The sequence below is a fragment of the Paralichthys olivaceus genome, chromosome 2 (assembly GCF_024713975.1).
Source record: "Paralichthys olivaceus isolate ysfri-2021 chromosome 2, ASM2471397v2, whole genome shotgun sequence".
Lineage (NCBI taxonomy): Eukaryota > Metazoa > Chordata > Actinopteri > Pleuronectiformes > Paralichthyidae > Paralichthys > Paralichthys olivaceus.
In genome coordinates, this window is record NC_091094.1 from 24,315,567 (window position 1) to 24,335,272 (window position 19,706).

The 19,706-nt window shown below is 39.9% G+C and overlaps 1 protein-coding gene across 3 annotated transcripts in view; it reads left to right on the top strand.

Annotated features, from left to right (window-relative positions):
• The window catches only part of LOC109629046 (contactin-4), a 108,688-nt gene that overhangs the window by 38,495 nt on the left and 50,487 nt on the right, over positions 1-19,706 (top strand). For all 3 annotated transcript variants that reach the window (XM_069512888.1, XM_069512884.1, XM_020086526.2), the window contains one exon: positions 16,176-16,237. The gene's annotated coding sequence lies outside the window, so the exon portion shown is untranslated. The remainder of the gene's footprint in view (positions 1-16,175; positions 16,238-19,706) is intronic.

Genomic DNA, 19,706 nt, shown 5'->3' on the forward strand with positions numbered 1-19,706 from the left:
GCTCAGCCAACATTTTTTTCTGGGTATTGATAACTAATAATTCTGCAGCCTACAGTCCAGAATAGTGTGGCCTTTTAATATTGAGGCTAAAAGTAAGGCTGTGGAGGTCTGGTTATTGCTGAGGCGTGTAGCTCATCTGACCTTAAGGCCAGATGTTGCATTTTTCAGACTAAGAAAAATCTGCTTTTCTCATTTTTTTAAACACAACCTCTCCCTAAGTATAACTACACAGTAGTTGCCATATGCAGATAAATTGTACAAAACAGAAACAATGTTTACTTTTGCAGTGAATTGCCCAAAGTTAAAGAGCAATCTATTATTATAAAGATGGTGGTATCACTCTTTTTTCTTGTCTCCCTCATTGCTATTTATATGAATGAATTTTGCCCCATTAAATTATATCACAATTAATGACAGCTTTGGAGGAAATCCTGCATTCATTACCATTAATTGAGGTAAGAAGATTAACCCAAACAGAAAGGCTCTGTGGATGACAAACGAGTTGAAAACGCTCAACACAGAGCCACCTGCAGTCAGAGCTGTTAATGATCACCAGTGGCAAGTTTGCTATCAATTAAATTGATGAGAGGATGTTAAAGGTGTCTCCCCAGGAAGCGTCTTCTAGGGTGTCAAAGCACTGACAGGGAGAGCGAGAACGGGGCTTGTGGAATGCTGACTGCAGCAACATAGTTCCCCTGTATGTGCCCGATAGTGCCACTGCAATTAAGAGGCGAGCTTGTCTAATGGGGCAGCAACATGAAGAATATGTTGAGGCCACCATTGTGAAAGGCTTTGCAGTCGGAGCTGTAGAGGCTCAAATTGAGACGTAGAGTAAACCGCATCTTAAATTATCGCTGCAGGTTCTCTGGACAGAAAAGAGAATTCAAGGGAGGGATGGTTACCAGCAGATTCATTTTATTTTATTATTTATTAGGGATGATATTAAATTTTCATAAAATTATGAATGGATGTTCATAATTACAGGGCACCACCCTGGTATCAGACTATTAACCAAACTGTAAGTACAGTTTAAAATGAGTGTATATGGGATGAAGAGTTGAATTGGAGCACTGATGGTCACAATCACCTGTTAGCACAGGAGGGATGCACAAAAGATCACAAACGGCTGCCTAGAATTTCTCAACCGAAGTCAGCGGGTCGATTCCAGTCTCTCTCATTCTGTGCACCCATGTCCTTGGGCAAGATACTGAGCCCCCAAATTGCCCCTGACAATTGAAGGCTGTGAGCAATTGATTTGGGATGGATGTATGATAGAGGGGCAGAGCGGGTCTGATCGTAACATCTGGATGACGTCTCAGCCATGTCACAGGGAACTCCTGGGGATACCGGTGAGCTTTGTCCACTGATTAGATCCAGTGAAGTTTGAGCGTAAGCCAAACACACAGGTGAGATTAGCTAGATTTAGAATTGTGTTACTAGTGGCTTCAGAACTTCTAGAAACCCTGAGTCATGCTTCTGGGTTTCGTGTAGACCTATTGTTCTGAGCAAGTGTCCCAAGATCCCAACACTGGGCTTTCAGGGAAGGTTGGTTCTTAATCTCCAATCCACAGCAGCAGCAGGGGCCAGAAGCTGCACAGCTAGCCACATTCTCATGTATAATGGATGATGGAATGTGTAGCATGACTTAAATGACCTTTACTCTTATAATTATTGCATGGGAATTATAGTGTGTTACCCATGTAGACCCACTGTGTTTGCCACATAGAAGTGTTTCTTCCCCTTATACTAACACATGCTGGTATAAGAACCACTGCTCCTGTAGATCAGGTAATGTGTTTGTGATATTGGCAAAAGTAAACTTTACTTTATTTGACTTTCCTGCATTTAGAAATTGCATTTCTAAACCATATGCCTGTGCAGTTGGCAATATTGCCTCACAGCAAGAAAGTTCTTAGTTTCTTTTTATTTTTGGAGTTTGCATTTCTACTTGAGTTTTCTCTGGGTTCTCCAGCTGCCTTCAACTGTCCAAAGACATAGACACATATATGTATATATATATATATATATATATATATACCGTGCCTCTTGCCCAATGCCCAATGTCAGCTGTGGTTGGCTCCAGATGCCCTGTGACCCTTAAAGAATCAGCGGTATAGATAATGGATGGATGGATTTTGAATGGATTCAGAGCTGACGTCATCACCAGTGCTGAATTGAGTTTGTAACACAATTTGAGATAGTGATGCTTCTGTTTATATAGTTGACACCTAATTTGGTCATATATAAAAGTCAAGCTGGTGGGAGAAAGGGAGATTTTGTCAGTGTCAGACTTTAGAGTGTGAGCATATGACCATATTCTGGAGTCAATGTTTTTTAGTCCATGTATTATACAGTATGTGACATGTATCAGGATTTGGTCATTTATTATTACACTAGTGACTCTTCAACCAATGCTCTATTCCAAAGATGCCAGAAACTTTGACATTCTAACTTCCTAACAAACCAAAAAATCATACTCAGAGTTCCTCAAAGTTGAAATAGGAAATGTCAAGATTTCTTACCCACAATGTTCTCGAGACATGATTATTTGACATCTTACTTTATTTAGAGACCACTTTCACTGGGCTTCACGTCACCATGGCCTGTACTGACAACACCTTGCTGAGAATATAGTATAATAATAAACTTTATTTGTGTGGCATTTTTATTAATAATGTTACAATTTGCTTTAGGAGGAAGGAACAGGAAGAAAAAGGGGTATTTGAGTTAAGGTGAGATGGGGGAGAGAGGTGTGGCCTGTGAAGCATTTGCTTCGGTTTGAGATGCATCATCTAGTTGCATTGAATATAATATATATATATATATATATATATATATACATAACCTTTAAACAGAGTGTTTACTTAAATAAGCATTAAATGCAGTAGTAGAAGGTGGGGAACAGGAGACATATATATATTATATTGTAGATTCAGCTTAACAAACTATAATTATCATGAAGCCTCTGTGAGTTCCTATTATACTATTGTGTTTGCAGACTCATTGTTGATATTGATAGAATTTTCTTGTAAAGCCGAACTCTCACCTTCGTTCTCACTGCTTGGCATAAGTGTCCCCTGTTTAATTGACGGGTAGTCAGCTTGTTAGTGTCTGACGAAGGATCCAGGTGGCCCGCTAACCAAATATAGACCAATCACCCACAAGTGCAAGGACATGTTTCTGCAACCTTCAGCACACCACCATGCTCAGGGTGTACTTGGGCATCTGTGCTGCAAAAACCACCATGCACAGCTTTAACAATTTTTTCCAGTGCATTCCAGGTTTTCAATGAATGACAAATGTCGCTGCAGATCTTAAATAATGAACTAAGATGCCTGTGTTTGCACAACTCTCGTTCCAGATGCAGTCTATATAGTACTGCTATTCTCAGAGTGCCAGAGTATCCCTACCTCAGCTGTATAGTTTAAATGGAGTCGGAGACCTGGCAGTAATGGGTGTCCAGTCTACTGGGTTGATAATCTCAGGCTGTGACTCAGTGAGAGCCAAATGAATTGATACCACTGAGGGTGGGGGGAGTTTGTATTGCACAAGAGGGCAGAGTTAAAGGGGACTGCAGAGATCCTGGTGAACAATCCAGCATTTTCTGAATATTTTGTATATTAGAGAGATTGAAGTTTAGCCTACTAGATTTTCTGTCTGCGATTTAAAGCAACATACATTTGTATTCACCCAGTTAATTAGTGAGACTTCAGCACTGAGGGGGATTGTAGCTGGGAACAGGCCCAGCAGAGCAGGAGCGGTGCAGACAGACGATCAGATGGCTCGTAATCAAGTTCTGTCAGAACACTGACTTTGCTGCTCCACCATAGGCATTTGGCTGCACTAGCAAGGTTGTGACTGACTATGCGAATGTAATGCAAGTTTAACTGAATTTTGAAATAAGATGACAAAGAAAGCAAATTAATGCACATCTCCATCAACTATGTTATTTTACCATTACGATTGTTGCTGCTGCTACTTTTCCAAGCTGTTGCCATTGAACTTTGCAGAGGAACAAGACACAACAAACTGACAACATGAAAATTTATATTTGAAATGAATGTAAAACAATATAAAAAACATGATAGAAATAGGTCATTTATGTTTGTTTCATGGAATTAACTCCTCCAGACAGCTTTCATCAGCCTCAGTGACATTTTCAGTTCATGTACCTCTTCATTTATTCAAGTCTGTTTCCATTGCATCTTGTCACAGGTTTCGTCTCTTAGTGCATCAACCTTTTATCAGCCGAATGGAAAAAAAAAAAAAACTTTTGCGAAAGCTTAAGATATTAAATGAGATCTAATTTTTCGGTTTAATACTAGATCTATTTTCAGTCCATAACTTTAATGTATCGAGAGACATCAAAATAAGATAAATACATCCAGTTCCTTACTTACAGAATGAGACAGAAAACAACAGACATCAATGATGTGATTAAACATCTCAAGGATGACATGTAAATGATCTCTTGTGCCTTTTGCTTTCTCTTTGACACAGATTCCAGTCAACCGCTCAGTGACATGTGACACGTCTGTCTCTTTGGTTTGAGTAAATGCTCAGCTGAGATTATGATAGAGTCTTTGAGTGTTTGAAAGTGAGCAGATATTGTTTTCTGTGAGAGGTCATTCTTGATCTTTTGCAGTGTATGACCTCCTCGCTGTAGAAGTCCCAGGGCGTTTGCATTCTGAAATTGAAATGTCCCAGCTTTCAAAACAGGTCCAGAGGTGTCCTCCACGGGTATTTGTATACCCACTTTGTGCACATGTCAGTGTTGTTAGATTTTCAGTATGTGTCATTTTGTCAACTTCCTTTCACCAGAGTTGCTGTCAGGTATAGTTTTTTTTCATGGAACTCAAACAGACAGCATATTTAACTCATTGCTTTTCTGACCTTATACTGACTTTGTATTATTGGGGAGGAGAAAGAAGCAGCAGAGACAATTGCTCCCCTGCATGCACCACAATTCAACTGCTTAGTAATGAAAACGAGACAATAATGTACCCCATTACCTAATTCCATTACCTAATATCCCATTGGGATCAATATCAGAGTTCAGTCTTATCTCTCTTAACTTCTCATTAAGGGTTTGGGGAAGAAAGTTAAATTAGATTTTTTTTGGCCTCATAGCACTTTTGATACATTTATATGGATAGGGTGTTTTTTTTTTTAATGGGACACAGTGGAGACTTTACATATAGAGTCCACTTTACATGAAGAGTGCTATTTGGCAGATGATGTCCTCTTTGGCTCTGGAGGAGCTTCTAATGTAGAAGGAAATAACCTTGGTCTTTTCATTTGATTGCACATAAAGCTTGCATCACAAATCGGCCGTGTGGAGTTTCAAAATCTGATGTGTAGGTCAGTGAAGGTCTCATGACAGGAGATATTTTGATGTGTTATGGAAGGCGTAGGATCTAGTTTACTTGAGTAATACCGGGGGCTGAAGGTCTGGATATTCACCTCTGTCACATGAATTTTGACCATCCCTTTTTAAATCTGTCTCATGTAAGAGCTTCACCTTTTATAGAAATGACCCTTAAAGATGTTTCACTATGCTCTACTTTATATGTCCTAAGCCAGTCCTTGATAATGGTCAATCCTGGCAAATATAATATACAAAAGTATTGGCTTGAATAAAGCTGATCAAAATATGACCCCTTCCTTCTGAATGCATGCGAAACATAATCATCAGTCACTCCCGGGTCAAAAGTCTCCACAGTAGACACAGGTTTTTATTGTCTGCGGCTGATTTATTGACCCTGCAGCTTTTGTGTTGTGTTCCTCAGACTCAGAGGCTGCAGCTTCACCAGAACTCGTTTTAGAAGTCCTGTGTAATTGCATTGCAAGCTCTCAATGAGCAGCTATTTATCTTTTTGTTGTCGCTGGTTTCTACACAACAAACATTAGCTCTAAGCTCTCTAATTAAGCCTCACTATCACTGTAGTTACAAACAGGTTTAAAACTGCTGCAGTCATTTTAAACATCAAACACGATCACAGTGTTCAGTACTGTTAAATTAATCCACAACTTCATTCAGAGCGACATGTCTCTGTGGCCACAACCTTTTATCAACCCATTAAAGGCAAAGGTAACCCTTTAGTTTTGGCCTAAGTACTCACCCCCCCCCCAGACGTTTTCAAATAGAAATGTCATGACGTAGAGACGACCCAAACAGCCGAGTCAACATAAGCACTGGCCCTGCAATGTCCAACACGATTTGAAACACTCAATCATTATGAGCCATGTTCAACCCATTGATGCTGATTTTTTTTTTATTAATGTGTTATTAAATGAGCCATAATGAATTATATATTCCATCAAAGAACACACTTTTAATTTAGTTAACAGCTAAAAAAAAATACATACAAGTGTGCAGTGTCATTCAAACAATTACAAGTTTTATTGTATTTTGTTCAATAACTGCCAACTGCCCAACACACATCCATCTTTTCCCAATTTATCTTTTGTGAAGAGCTGGATTCCGTATTTCACGCTGACAAATGTGAAGCGAATGAATAAGACATTCTGCTCAGTCCGTCTGCTGCGCACAAAGGCACTGCTGCATTAATTACTGATCATTTAGAATCATATTTCTGGCTTGCATGCAGTGTTTTCCCTTCACTTTTAATACAATGTCAAATGAATGACACTGTAGCTTGAAACTGAGCTGCAGCAATTTATGCATGACGCAGTCCAACACTCATCATTCATAATCATTTGTAAAGAGACACACAACATGTAAGTAATACTCATTATTTTCATTCTATGAATTCTACACTGTCTCTGTATCATTATTCATTTGAATCATTCTTTCATGTCACCTCACGCTTAAGATCGGCTCATTTCTGCACAGACTGGTGCTGAGAGTGTGTGTTTGTGTGTGTGGGTGGGTGGATGAGGTGGGTTAAGCAGGAGGATTGCTATCAATTGATGTTGACCATCTCGTGGACCCTCAAATCCACCAGTCTTTGTTGTGTTAAGAAGCTTTGAAGACCTCTTCATCCTCACAAATTAAATTTAGACAAGAGCGTTTAACAAAGGTTCAGCGCTCTCATCTCTCCGATCACAATCATTCTCTCTCAACAAGTTAATAGGCGTGCGGCCATTCGAGCCATGCACTGCAAGTGCACATGAAAGAGCCATTGTTGAAGAGTACGCGCGAGACAAACAGAACATATCATCTACTGTGTGTTAGCTCAAAGCTGCTGTGTACAGATCCTCCCTGCACATTTCGACTCTCCTGAGACCCGAGAGCAGACTTGTCTCTTCATCAAGCTTCTTCCAAGACGCCGCCACCGGAACCGCTGAAGAGATTTCAACCGTGGAGGCAACAAAATGTCATGAATTTTTGATGCAGCAGCTGTATTATGGGGCTCTTTCTTATGTTGTGCCGCATGTTCCAATGCAGTCTCCTCGCTGTGAGGGTTGTAGCCCGAGCAAGCTCCTTGTAGGCTCAGTCAGCCCCAGGATGTCAAGGTAGGGGGGGGTAATCAGACAGCCATGAACCTGATTTTCTTCTATGGCGATGCTCAGTCAAAACCTTGTCAAGAAAGACAGTCACAGTTTATTACCCACCTTTAACACAATTAGTCATTGGCCGCGTGACCTACCAGAGGAGAGATGATAAAGTCCCTCTCCCTCGTTTGAAATACCACGGCTGTCTTCCACATTACTCAGGTGACTGACAGCTACAATTGCCCAGCCAGCAAGATGAGCAGAGAGTGTCGACAGAAGCCAGAGAAGCTGTGAGGATACTGTATGTTGTGATGATGCGGATGTTACAGCAGCAGCAATTTATGATTGAACCTTTTTTCTTTTCTTTGCAGAATTAGTTTTGCTAGTTTTTTTGTGTCACGCACAGGGCTGTCATCGCAGTGAGCACTGTAATCTTCAGTGGACGCTTTTTCTTCTGGACTTATTTATTATTATCTTTTTTTTTTCTTTCACACAGAACAAATATGCTCCAAAAGCCACTCTTCATTTTTGATTTTTCTGTGCTTACCCAGGAAACAAAGTTGGGCTGATTGGTTTTTGTGACATTGTTATTCCATCGTCCTCCTCTGATTGCTTGACTTATAAAACAGTAAATGTGATGCAATTCAGCCGCAAAGTAGTCTTTAAATAACCAAGACGTCCTTGGATTTACAATTTCCTCGTCAGTCAGCCAGAGAGATGCAGGGTAGGATTTTTTGTTATCAACTCGCTGATGGTCAGTCTCATGGAAATGTAAGAGAAGCCTCATAATCAACATAATGTGGCATTAGACATCAAAGCATTTTCATGTTTTTGGTGATTACAGGGCCGAGGATCAAGCTGTAATCAACAACAGCGGTGTGTTATAGACTTTAGACTTTTTTGTCCCTGTGGGAAATTTGTTTTCACCGCCAGTTCAGCACAGATCAACACAAATAGACACATTTTTAGGCTGATGTGGTGAACTTGTTGCTAAGCAGTTGCTTCATTTGACATCTATTACATTTCAGTTGATGCTTTTATGCAAAGTGACTTAAAAGTGCATTCAACCAGGAGTGTTCAAACCCAGAACAGCAAGTAAGTACATTAGCTTCAAAAAGCCAAACTCGAAGTGCTACATGTAAGTGCAATATATAATTGAGACAGAACATAATACTTTAGTTTTCTTGGCAATGGTTATTAGACCATCTTCTTAACCAAAGTGTAGTCGGAAGAGATGTGTCGTTAGTCTGCGGTGGAAGATGTGTAGACTGTCTGCTGTCCTGATGTTAATGGAGAGCTCGTTCCACCATTTAGGAGCCAGGACAGCAAACAGTCCTGATATTGTTGAATGGCTAGTTGCCCCCGCAGTGAGGGAGCAGCAAGCCAATTGGACGTTGCAGAGCGAAGAGGACAGGCTGAGGTGTTATCATTCACATGGATTCATGTTCCTGGTCAGGTGGTGAATGTCAATCTTTGATCATTGTCAACACAGAGGCTGTGAAGATACGACTGCTGTTGTTTTTGATTGTTTTGTTTGCACTAACCAGGAGGCCTGTGGGTCAATCCCAGTCTCCCCGATTCTCCGTAGTGTCCTTGGGCAAGACAATGAACCCCAAAAAGTGCCCCTGATGGCTGTGTCGGCAGTGTGTGATTCATGTGTGAGAGAGGAAATGCTTCAAATAGATGCACTGTATGATTGTGGGTGAATGGCAAAACTGTACTGTCAAGAGGTTTCAGTGGTTATCAAGAATAGAAAAGCTCAATATAAAAACAGACCATTTCTATTTACGTGTGTTATAAGTGATGTTGGGAAAGTTTACCTTGTTTATGGGAGTCAAGCAACATAACTTGAGAGAGGGAGCAGAAGATTTTGGGGTTGCTATGTGTTCATGTACGAATCATCATGACCTCTTGACACAAACTCACCTCAGACCACTACCCACACATGCACACTGCGTGAGCCATACAGAACCTCATATGACCACACAGCATATATCACTTAACAATTATATTTGCATTTAATACATGTCAAATGACTAAGTATGTTTAGGAGTTTACACAAAGTAACATCAAATATAGCACAGAGCCACATGCAGCAACACAAAAAATTGCAGTGACAAATATCCACGTAGCACCAGATTTCTTCTGGCCGTCTGGGAAGAGAAGTCATTGATCAAGTTGTCAAAGTCTAACTCCCAGAGTTCTGATTCAATGGTCATGAGTAACAGCACACTCTGTTGTTGCTGCGTCATCCTGGTCCTTCATTCATTTTTTATTCTGGCCATATGTGAGAAGGACTGCTCTCCCTCGCAGGTGCTCGTCCTAATGCGATGGTTACATTACAACAGTTTCAAAGTAACATTTAATTCAATATTTCAAGGTCAAAAATACTTAAGGGTGTGGCAGGAAACATTTACAAAAATAACTTTTTTGTCCTATTTGCTAAAACTCTGACTGTGATCTGACAGTTGAACATGAGGTAAGCAACATTGGAAAAATCGGGCTCCAACTGCAGCTTGTGATGCAACCCAGAAGAGACCAACACTCCCATTTCTAAACCACCAATCAGAGCCAGGAGGCGTGTCTGATGGACTGCCAATCACTGTTCGTGGACAACAGCGCTTAGTGGAAAGGGGAGGAGGAGCCAGGAAGTTATATTTGTTTAAATTCTCACATCATATTCCCCTTTTCTATCAGCAGATACAAAAATAGCCTACCATTACATTTTAAGGCCAATCGCCCCCATTGTTTCCCGGCCCCTTTTCTCATGTGGTAATCCATTGTTGTGCATGTAACAGAGAAGTTAAAGACAACTGAGCTTTTTCCATCTTACTAAAAACACAACCAGCCTGTGGCATCTCTGTAGGCACATGTAGTCGGGTTGTTGAGGAGGTTCATGTCAGCAGGAGCGTGACCTATGATTTATGTATAAAGTGTACACATGTAGCTGCTGTAGGTAAGGTGTAAATAACATAGAGTGAATGGAGCTCATGTCCAGTATTCACTCTTGTTTTTACTCTGTTTTGATCTCCACCACCTCCTGAGGGGAATATTCATTTGATACAATGTTACTCTGAAGAAATTAATTCATGCAGCTCTAAAGTTAATGATAAGTCATGGTTTCAAACACATAACTTGGTCTTGTTTGAGTGTGTTTGCCATTGTGTTTCCTGGGCTTGTGTATAAATCAGTTTTATAACAAAAAGAGAACAACACAAGTTGTTGAAACCACTAAATCAACAATAACAAAATGTACACTCATAGTAAAAGGGGGGAAAACATCGGAAACGCAGAATACAACACACTCATGCCTGGTGCCTGGGGTTATCAGAGGGTGCTCTGAGACACAGAAATCACTGACTGGGGTTTACAAGAGACATGGAAGTCTCATTTGTTTTATTACACAGCTGAGAACTTCTTAGATTACTACATAAATTTACCAACTCTGCTTTGCCACCTAAAAGCGGTGATTTATTTCTACCATAAATATTAAAATCCAAATATGAATGCACAAGTTCCTCAGGGAGGTTGGTGTTTGTGCAGATAATGCAAGCACAGGTCAAATGTTGCATATTAGGCCAGAGTATAACAATGTTACTGTGTCTCACAAGCAGCTCCGGATAGACGGCTGCTGACACGGTTTATTGTGGGTGTTTTTATTCCTTCAAGCTACGCAGTAAGAACAGTGAGTCAAATATTTGTGTAATAGATTTATAATTGTGATTTCATACTTATTATGATTGGTAACTTAGACCATTAAAGATCTTCTTCGGCAAGTAGCAGATAACTTTATTTTTTCTTCTTTGTTTCCCCTTCATCATTTTCCAAATAATTTAAGAGTCTGGTCTTTGCAACAAATGGACTGCAGATCTCAGACCAGCAAATGCATTACTTTATATCACTGTGAGCAATCGGCTGGAGAGGACAGGCCTGATGCGACACAGTTGGATATTTGGAAGGATGAAATTTGAAACGATGAATTATTCATTCAAGGCCCTTTCATGTGTGTGAGGAGAGTTTCCCTATCATTCATAATCTGTACAGCTGTTGTAATGTGACTCTCTTGCTGTGAGCACTTAGTGAGGTTTCCAGAGGGGCCTGAAATAAATGTTCAGTGCGTGTAGAGGTAGAGAAAGATCTGGAACATTCAAACACACATGACACTGTTTCAAAATGATTTCCCAAAGAATTATACCGAGGTACTGAAGAATTATCATCTCAATCTTCAAGGTGACTAATATAGAAGTGTCCTCAGATACTTCTTGACACAAGGAAAGACACAAACAAATGATGTCAGAGTAATGTATTCTAATTCATATTTTAAATGTGTGCTCATTCACAGTCATTATCAAAGGATAATAACCCACAGATCAGCACAAAAACGAAACATTTTAATATTTATCTTTACTTGATTAACTGAAAAAGTAATCTGAATCGTCCTTGATTCATCCTTTTCATCCTGTATTTACTAATTTGTTTTTATGCTGGTGCTTGTGCTGGGTCATTTTCTGCTGAGGAAATTAAAATCTTCATATAACTACTCATTTTTTCTCAGTTTTCCTCCAATTCAAAGCAAACCCTTTTTTTCCTAGCAGACAAACCATGTTTACAACAATGAATGGAACAAATGTATTTTCATCCTGACTCTGCCATAGGTTTAATCTCCATAATGATCAGGGTTGTTTTGGTGATTGAGATTGGTTGGAAGAGTTTGGTGAATATTTAATGACATTCTGGATTTAGGATTACAGTAGCTGACTGGGGGTTACGGGAGGATTCCTCGTGGGCTGGTTGTTGGGTTGCAAAAGCTGATCTCAACACAACAGTTTTATAGATAGAGGATCTCACAACAGCTTTAAGCAGTCGATTATAACTTAACCATGGCACACTCTGCTTAGACCCATACATGCTGTGTGAAGTGTAATGATATTGGACATCATGCGTCATTTAGATTACAACCATAGATGTGATATGAGGGGATGTGAGTGAAGAAGAGGAGATTAAAAAAACACGATGGAGCCACGAGCTGAAAAGACCAGAGTTAAAATAAAAAGCTTTACAAGCTCACGTGCCAAATGTGCCGAATTCAGCAGCTTGTTTGGAAAACAAGCTCGCAGCCCAGTGAAGGTACAGTCTGAGTGCCAGGAGTTGATGGGGATGAGACAGGTGTGGTGCTGGTTACATTCCCACATAACATGTATGATATAAAAAAAAATTATAGTAAATGGTACCATGCAAAGCCTTTTGTAGGGAGGGTGGAAAAATGCACATATATTGATGTTTTTATTTGACTTTGTGTTTCATAGACTGCTGCACTGCTCAGGCATTCATTAATGTTAACTTCATGCAAGTGAAAAAAGAGACGATGGTGTGAACAGATGCAGAGAACAGTGCAACACGTATATCCATGTGTCAGTGTTGTATAGCTGTACTAACAAAGATAAATACAATTAAAAAATAATGGTTTTTAAAAAGAGTGCCTTGTATTCAGTATGTGAAGGCAGTGAAGTGAAGTGAGCTGGTCTGGGGTGTGAAACTCCCGAGCTGAAAACTAATCACACTGCGCTCCTGCTAGAATCACACTGTTTCCACAATCTGAGTTAAAATGAGACCAAATACACTTTATTTGATATTCTCAGCTGTGTTATACTCGTAGGCAAGGACCTAACACACAGCAGATGTCTGGTGAAGAATGCTAAGTATCATTAGTGTTTTTCAGGTGTGAAGCTGAAGACCTTGTGCTTCTGTTACAAGGAAAGAAATGTTCTTGGTAGGGTATCCTACTTTTTATCACATTTGTTATTCAGAAAGTTTTCTGGGTTATGGTTCAGCCTTCCCATCCCATCTCTCTGTAGTCCCCTCGTTAGACACAAAGACTCTAATGCAACTTGGTAGACCCAACCAGGAGAAGAGGGAATTAATGTGATTGATCCCTGTTAAATAAACAGCGTGCAACAGCTTTAAAGTCAACTTTGTCAGCTCTAATTAATTTATGTGAAAGCTTCATTGATTATTTCATTTCTTTCCCTTACTCCACCCTTTACTTATTTAACTCTCATTCCATTTCAAATGAAAAGTGACTTAATCTAGACAACACAAAGTGATGTGTAGGAAGACAATAATTAAAAAAAAACAACATTTACACTTAAACGAAATGCATATGTTGTGTCTTGTTGCTGTTCCCTCATGCAAACATCTGCTTCCCCATACGTGGATGTGGGGGGTCTGTGGCTCTGCAGGTAGAGCATGTCGCACACTGCTCAGAAGATCAGTGGTTCGATCCACGGTTCCTCCGGTTCGCATGTTGAAATGTCTTTGGGCCAGATACTGAACCCTGAATTGCCACATATGGCTCTGCTGGCAGCGTGTGAATTGGATGTGATAGAGAAGTGCTTAATATAGACCTACTGTGTGAATGTGACTCACACAGCCTTTCTAATGTATTATATTTCACGCAGTCCCTTCAACTCTTAACAGGGTTGAGAAACCTGTGCATAGAAGCTGGGTGCTCTGAAAGAAAGTAGGATAGCATGAAGACATTACAGTATGTAAGAGCACTGCCTGGAAATAAATAATGTTAAAGAATTTATCCAATAAAATAGTCATGTTTCATTTTGGTTACTGGTTGTTGTCAATAAATGACTAGTGGCAATAAAGCATTGTGCACAGTTTGAATGTCAGACTGGAAGTTCTGGATTATATTTCATTTTCATCACTCGTAGTTAAAACGACAAATCCTCACCAATACTGGGCTGTTGCCAGTCTGGATGCCCACAAATTAACCATTGTTCTTCTGTTCACACATAAAGAGACAGGAACATGCTGTTATAGTGGTTATCTGATCGGTGCATCGACTGAATGATCTATGTGGCTGAGACTGCACTACTCTGTATGGATGAGAGAGACAAAACTTTACTCTCACTCCATTAATGCAAGTCATTTGTATGTTGTTGATAGAGTTGTATTTCTGTCCATCTGAAAAATGTAACTCTGACTTTTGCCTGCATATTAGCCTGGTTTGAGTCGTCATCATCATCTCCTCAAATAATGTAGGCCTTTAGCTGCTGCATTTCTAGTTCCTGGCCTTTCCTGTTTGTTTGGAGGTGATAGTGTAAAGTTAGGTCTCGCCGAGAATATTTGCTGAAAACAGGTGTTTGCTTGAGGGTTGTTGGGACCTGTGTGAGGAAGCATACCAAAAATCTGCCATAAAAACCAAAACAATGAGCTGAAATGCTCAGAGTTTGTCATTGCAACTTTTGTCCTATTTATGGATTCCTGGAGCGTCAATGACATAAAATATTAACCAGCCGAAAAACATAAAGCCGTGTTTGAGGAACTGAAAACTGCAGGCGCATGAAAAGTCATCAACAATCAAGTCAGTGTAGTTTCCAAATTTGACAAACTGGGTCTGGCCTGCCTGAATAATTCAACATAATGAGGACAGCACCAACTGAACATTTGCTTATGCAGAACATGGGTGTGCATGTTAAAATTTTGAATGAACTTAGTCTTGAATTTCAATACATTCCCCCTTGTTGAAAAGTTTCCCCTCTCCCAAAGAAGTTCCCAAAGGAGGCTGTTTATAGCAAGGTTCGTGTTTTCCTCAAGCACAGTTCTTGCATAATACCTAGGATATGTTACCTATTTTTCCTTGGTGTAAAAATGTTTGCCATTTGCTTTTCTCAAAGAAAAGACAAGTTTCCCCTCTGATGTTCACAACGGCTGCATGAAGATACTCTGTATTCATAGCTGGGCAACTGCAGAATATAAAGTGTTTCCTTTATTGTAGCCAGGGCAAGCTGGGCTGGTTCTATATACACCTGCAGAGTCAACCGGTCTTCTTGAGATAGCTGTGCTGAGGTTGGTCTTGCTGGAAACCAAATTACACTGAGGCCTCAACGGTGCCAGTGTAGACATCTAGGTCATTATGATTAGTTTTGGTGTGTGTCTAGAACTACATATTTGGGATATCTGCTTTTTTTCTCCTGATAATATGTCATCACTTGTGGACATGTATTCCCATATTCAGAGAAGTGGGGCTAATATTTGTTCCTATGTCCCATATAATGTTAGGCTTTAACCTTTGAATGGATGGTCTTATTTGGAGGCGCAGCTGCTCAGTGTAGCTTCCTGTTATAGGAAAGCTACACCTTTGTTAGCTTCTCTCCTCATTTTACATTAGAAGTACAATATAGGAGGATAGGGGCATAAACAATATTTAAAATGTATCCTAAACTCTGCTTATCATATGTTTTAGTGACATATCTGTGCCTGGGTAACTGATATGTTAGCATATTTACTATATACTGTTTCTACTATATTTATAATGTAAATATATATTTTATGATTATAATGTAGGAATGATTCAGATAAATTATGCCACAGTAGTGTCTGTTCAAACAAAGACGCAGGGAGTCTGTTTAATCATTTAATGCTGATTGAATAAGCCCATAAACAAATACTGTTACATTGTTGCCAGCAGTGAACTCATAATTCTCATACATATATATATATATATATATATATATTGTAGACTGTTATAGGATTAACATCCATCCGTACGTCCTGACACCTACACTATGCTTTCCTCTCATGGAAAGGTGAAGGGGCAACACAAATCCTGGTGCATCTTGCAGATTATATCCCCTCTGCTATACAGAAAACCTTAACTCTGTTTTGATCTTCTTTTCATTTCTCTCCTTCTCTCTCTCTCTTAGCTGGCCAAAGGGTTGATTGTGTCTTTGCTGCTGTGGAATAGCGAGCTGACTCCACTTACTCAGTGAGTACTCCATCAGTGGGAAACATGCTTGTCTGTTGGGCTGTTTTATTTATTACATGCTATAAATGAATGCGACCGTTGCTGTTTTTCCAGGTACAGGAGCAGTCAGAGCATATAGTGTGATCTCCTCTTCTTTGAAATGTGTGTGTGGGGCAGATATACGCACGTGTTCTGCTCTATTAATTCTAGATTGATTGTTTTTTATGGGGTTCATCGATTACATGCAGTGTGCTATGATGAACTTCTTAACATTATATGTTATGTGTACTGCAGGGTTGGGCCTGAGCAAGGTAAACCATCCAGTATTTTAAGTTTGTGGAGCTAAAGTGATTAAGGTAAAATGTGTGTCAGACATAATGATATAAATAATACAATTACTATCAGTAGAATAGCACCTCACCATGCTCACAAGCCCACCTGGGGATTTAGAAGGTTTAATGTGGAGTGTTGATCAGTTGAATAAATAAAAGATGTTTCTGTGTACTGGCAGTTTACTGAGCCATCAGTTTCTGTGGCTCTACACCACAGTCTGGACCCTCATCCAATGTGGACACTGGGTTTAAATTGTGAATGAGGTGTGTCAAGCTAAAAAAGAAGAAGCTGTGACTATCAGGCCACTTAAAAAATTGGAGATTTTCGGAATAAAGTTGTAACATAACAATAAAGTAATAGTCTTTGTGTCATTTCAGAGGGGGGATATCAAAAGATCATCCTGTTGCCTGCATTAGAAATTAGAAATAGAGCATGTTGTTAAATTATTCTTTAGAATTAGGTTCACAAATAACAAAATACTTAAATCTTCATCAGCAAACATTATCCTAAGTATCAGGACATTAAAAAGATTCTGACAGAAATGTTCTACTCTGAAGAAAGAAACCCATGGACTTGGTGGAAGTTGCCCCTTTTGAGGACTTAACTCTCATAAAATTGAAACTTTATTCTCATAATGTTCTTTTCTCACTAAATTACAACTTTGTTCACTTAATATTACGACATTCCTTTCAATTATGACTTACGTTGCTGTATTATAACTTTATTCTCAATTACAACTTTATTGCTGCGATATTTGTTTTTCTGCGTGTGGCACTAATACTCTGTCGTAGTTTACACCATAGCACATAAAGTCAGTGTGCTCTGGTGGACCCACCATGGTAGAGAGAAACTGTCTGAACATATCTCTTGTCGGGCTGATCTGCTGTTTCCTGTTAACTTTCGTCCGGCACGTGTCGAAACTGATAAACTGCATCTGCAATAAGGTCATATCAGCCATTTTCTAGGAGAAAGCATTTACGCTGCCAACATCTAAGACTTAAAGGAGAGCGCTTAAAACGTGTAACCCTTGGCTTCTGAAAAGTGAAAATGAAATATAGAGCTTGTATGCTCATCATAAATCCTGACCCAACTCTCTCCCATGAAAGCACAAGTTAACTAAAGACCACCAAGGCTCTTTGTATCTTCTGTATTTGTGCATCTAAGATCATTCCACTCCAAAATGTCATGTGAGGTTGACTGTGTGTTCAAAATCCTCCCCCTTCTCTTAGTCGATGTGTATTATGCCCTTAAACACAATGAGCAGCAGGCTGCAACCTGAGCTGCGGCTGTGTTTGTGCTCCCTTGTGGCTGACTGGATAAGATGCACTGTAACCTGAGATCAGGAGGCTCATCTGGCAATTTACATTCTGACACCTTTTGTGATGAAGCTGAAGCCTGTGCAGATAAGATGTATTTTAAATTGAATATTAGTTTATTTAATAATCTCCACAATGAGCCAAGCTGTTTTGAGTGTTGACACTGTGAGCCATGAGTAGGTGGTGCCAGGTTGATGTTGTTGTGCTCTGTGCAGTGCTGAATGTCACATTTATCATTTTAAAAGAGCAGAAAAAAAAGAAGGATTAATTACCTCTTCCCAGGCTGCTGAAGTTAATTTCTGCAGTCACGTGATTAACCAGTTACTCAGAGCGTAATGGAGCAGAACAGGACTCACCAGAGTTCACAGGACACCCTCCACCTTCTTTTTTTTTCTTTGCGTAGTTTGGCTATTCCAGGGTGGCAAGCTCATCATCACTTAACATTAAACCAGGCAAAACTTCACTCTGGATATGTACATATATCCGAGTCAATGTCCATACCCCGTTTAATCATTTCTCCACAGCTATCTCAATATCACAGCCTAGTGAGACAGGCAGGGCGAGCACATTATCTAAGCCGGGTGTTACAGTATTAGGGATTATCCCTGACAGATAGTTTCCCTTCCAGGCACCATTAGCTTGGCCTCATCCCATTTGGTATTTCCGACACCTGCGACCACCATCCACTGGGCACAAGAATTATTACCATTGTATTTTTTCTAGGGTATATAAATTAATCATGGGAATCACAAGCAACTACTTTAAATTTCTGGACTGTGACCAAGGAACACATCCTCCCCAAGGATGCCAAGGACCTATGCATCATTAAAATAGAGTTGTGCTATCTGACAGGGGAGCAGTGCCAGCTCCCTCTCCTTTATACCTTACAGGATTGTGGCCTCTGCATTTCCGCACCATGCACAACAGCTACTGTCTGGCTGCAAGTGCAATCAAGTGCCCAAGTCTGACTTTGAATGCTAAATGAACAAAGAGGACATGTGTTTGCGAGGAGACGAAATAAAGTTGATTAGCTTGAAAGTGAAAGTGGATAGCTGACTGCAGTGGACATAAATTAACATCGATCATTGGGCAGAGCACGTGCGCTAATGAGTCATAGCTGCAGGGGCTTGTTAGACACCCTCAACCTCTTTCAATGGACTTAAATGGTTCCCATATCCTCACAATCCTCTAAATACCAATGGCTGCAATTCCTCTTAGAGCATCCTCGTATAGGCAAATGATCTGTCTTCAATCCACATGCATGAATGCATAATGCAGGCATTAATGTGGATAGAAGTTATATATCTCAAATAGTGCAGTTAGATCTACTGATCATGCTGCAGTGAGGAGTAAATGCTTCTCCTTATGAGCTTCCAAATCTCTCATGCTCAAAGTCGACTTCAAAATGGTTGAGACATATTTACCAAATCAGCTTGATCAATATGAGGAACCTCATCCTTTTTCACGTGTAAAGATTTATGAGGTTTCTGGTTGTAACTGTCAGTCATGAAGCTGAGAGCACTTTCAAGGTGCAGAGCTTTTCCTGTGTTTTCTTCAGAGCGTAATTTGACTCGTTCTGGGTTCCTCTGAATTTTAAAACATATTGATTTGGAATTAGTTACAGGTGCGGGCCCATAACAGCATCGATCGCAGATAGGCGTTTTGACAAAATGTCTGGAAAACATTTCACATCGATTTAAAGTTTCTCAGAGGCCATAATAAAAGCCCTACATCTAACTCTAATTACCATATGCAGCTTTGTCTCATTCACAATGTGCTCATTCGCCAGCACCTTAATCAACACATAAGTACCTTTGACTCTCAAGGAGACTGAGAATAGT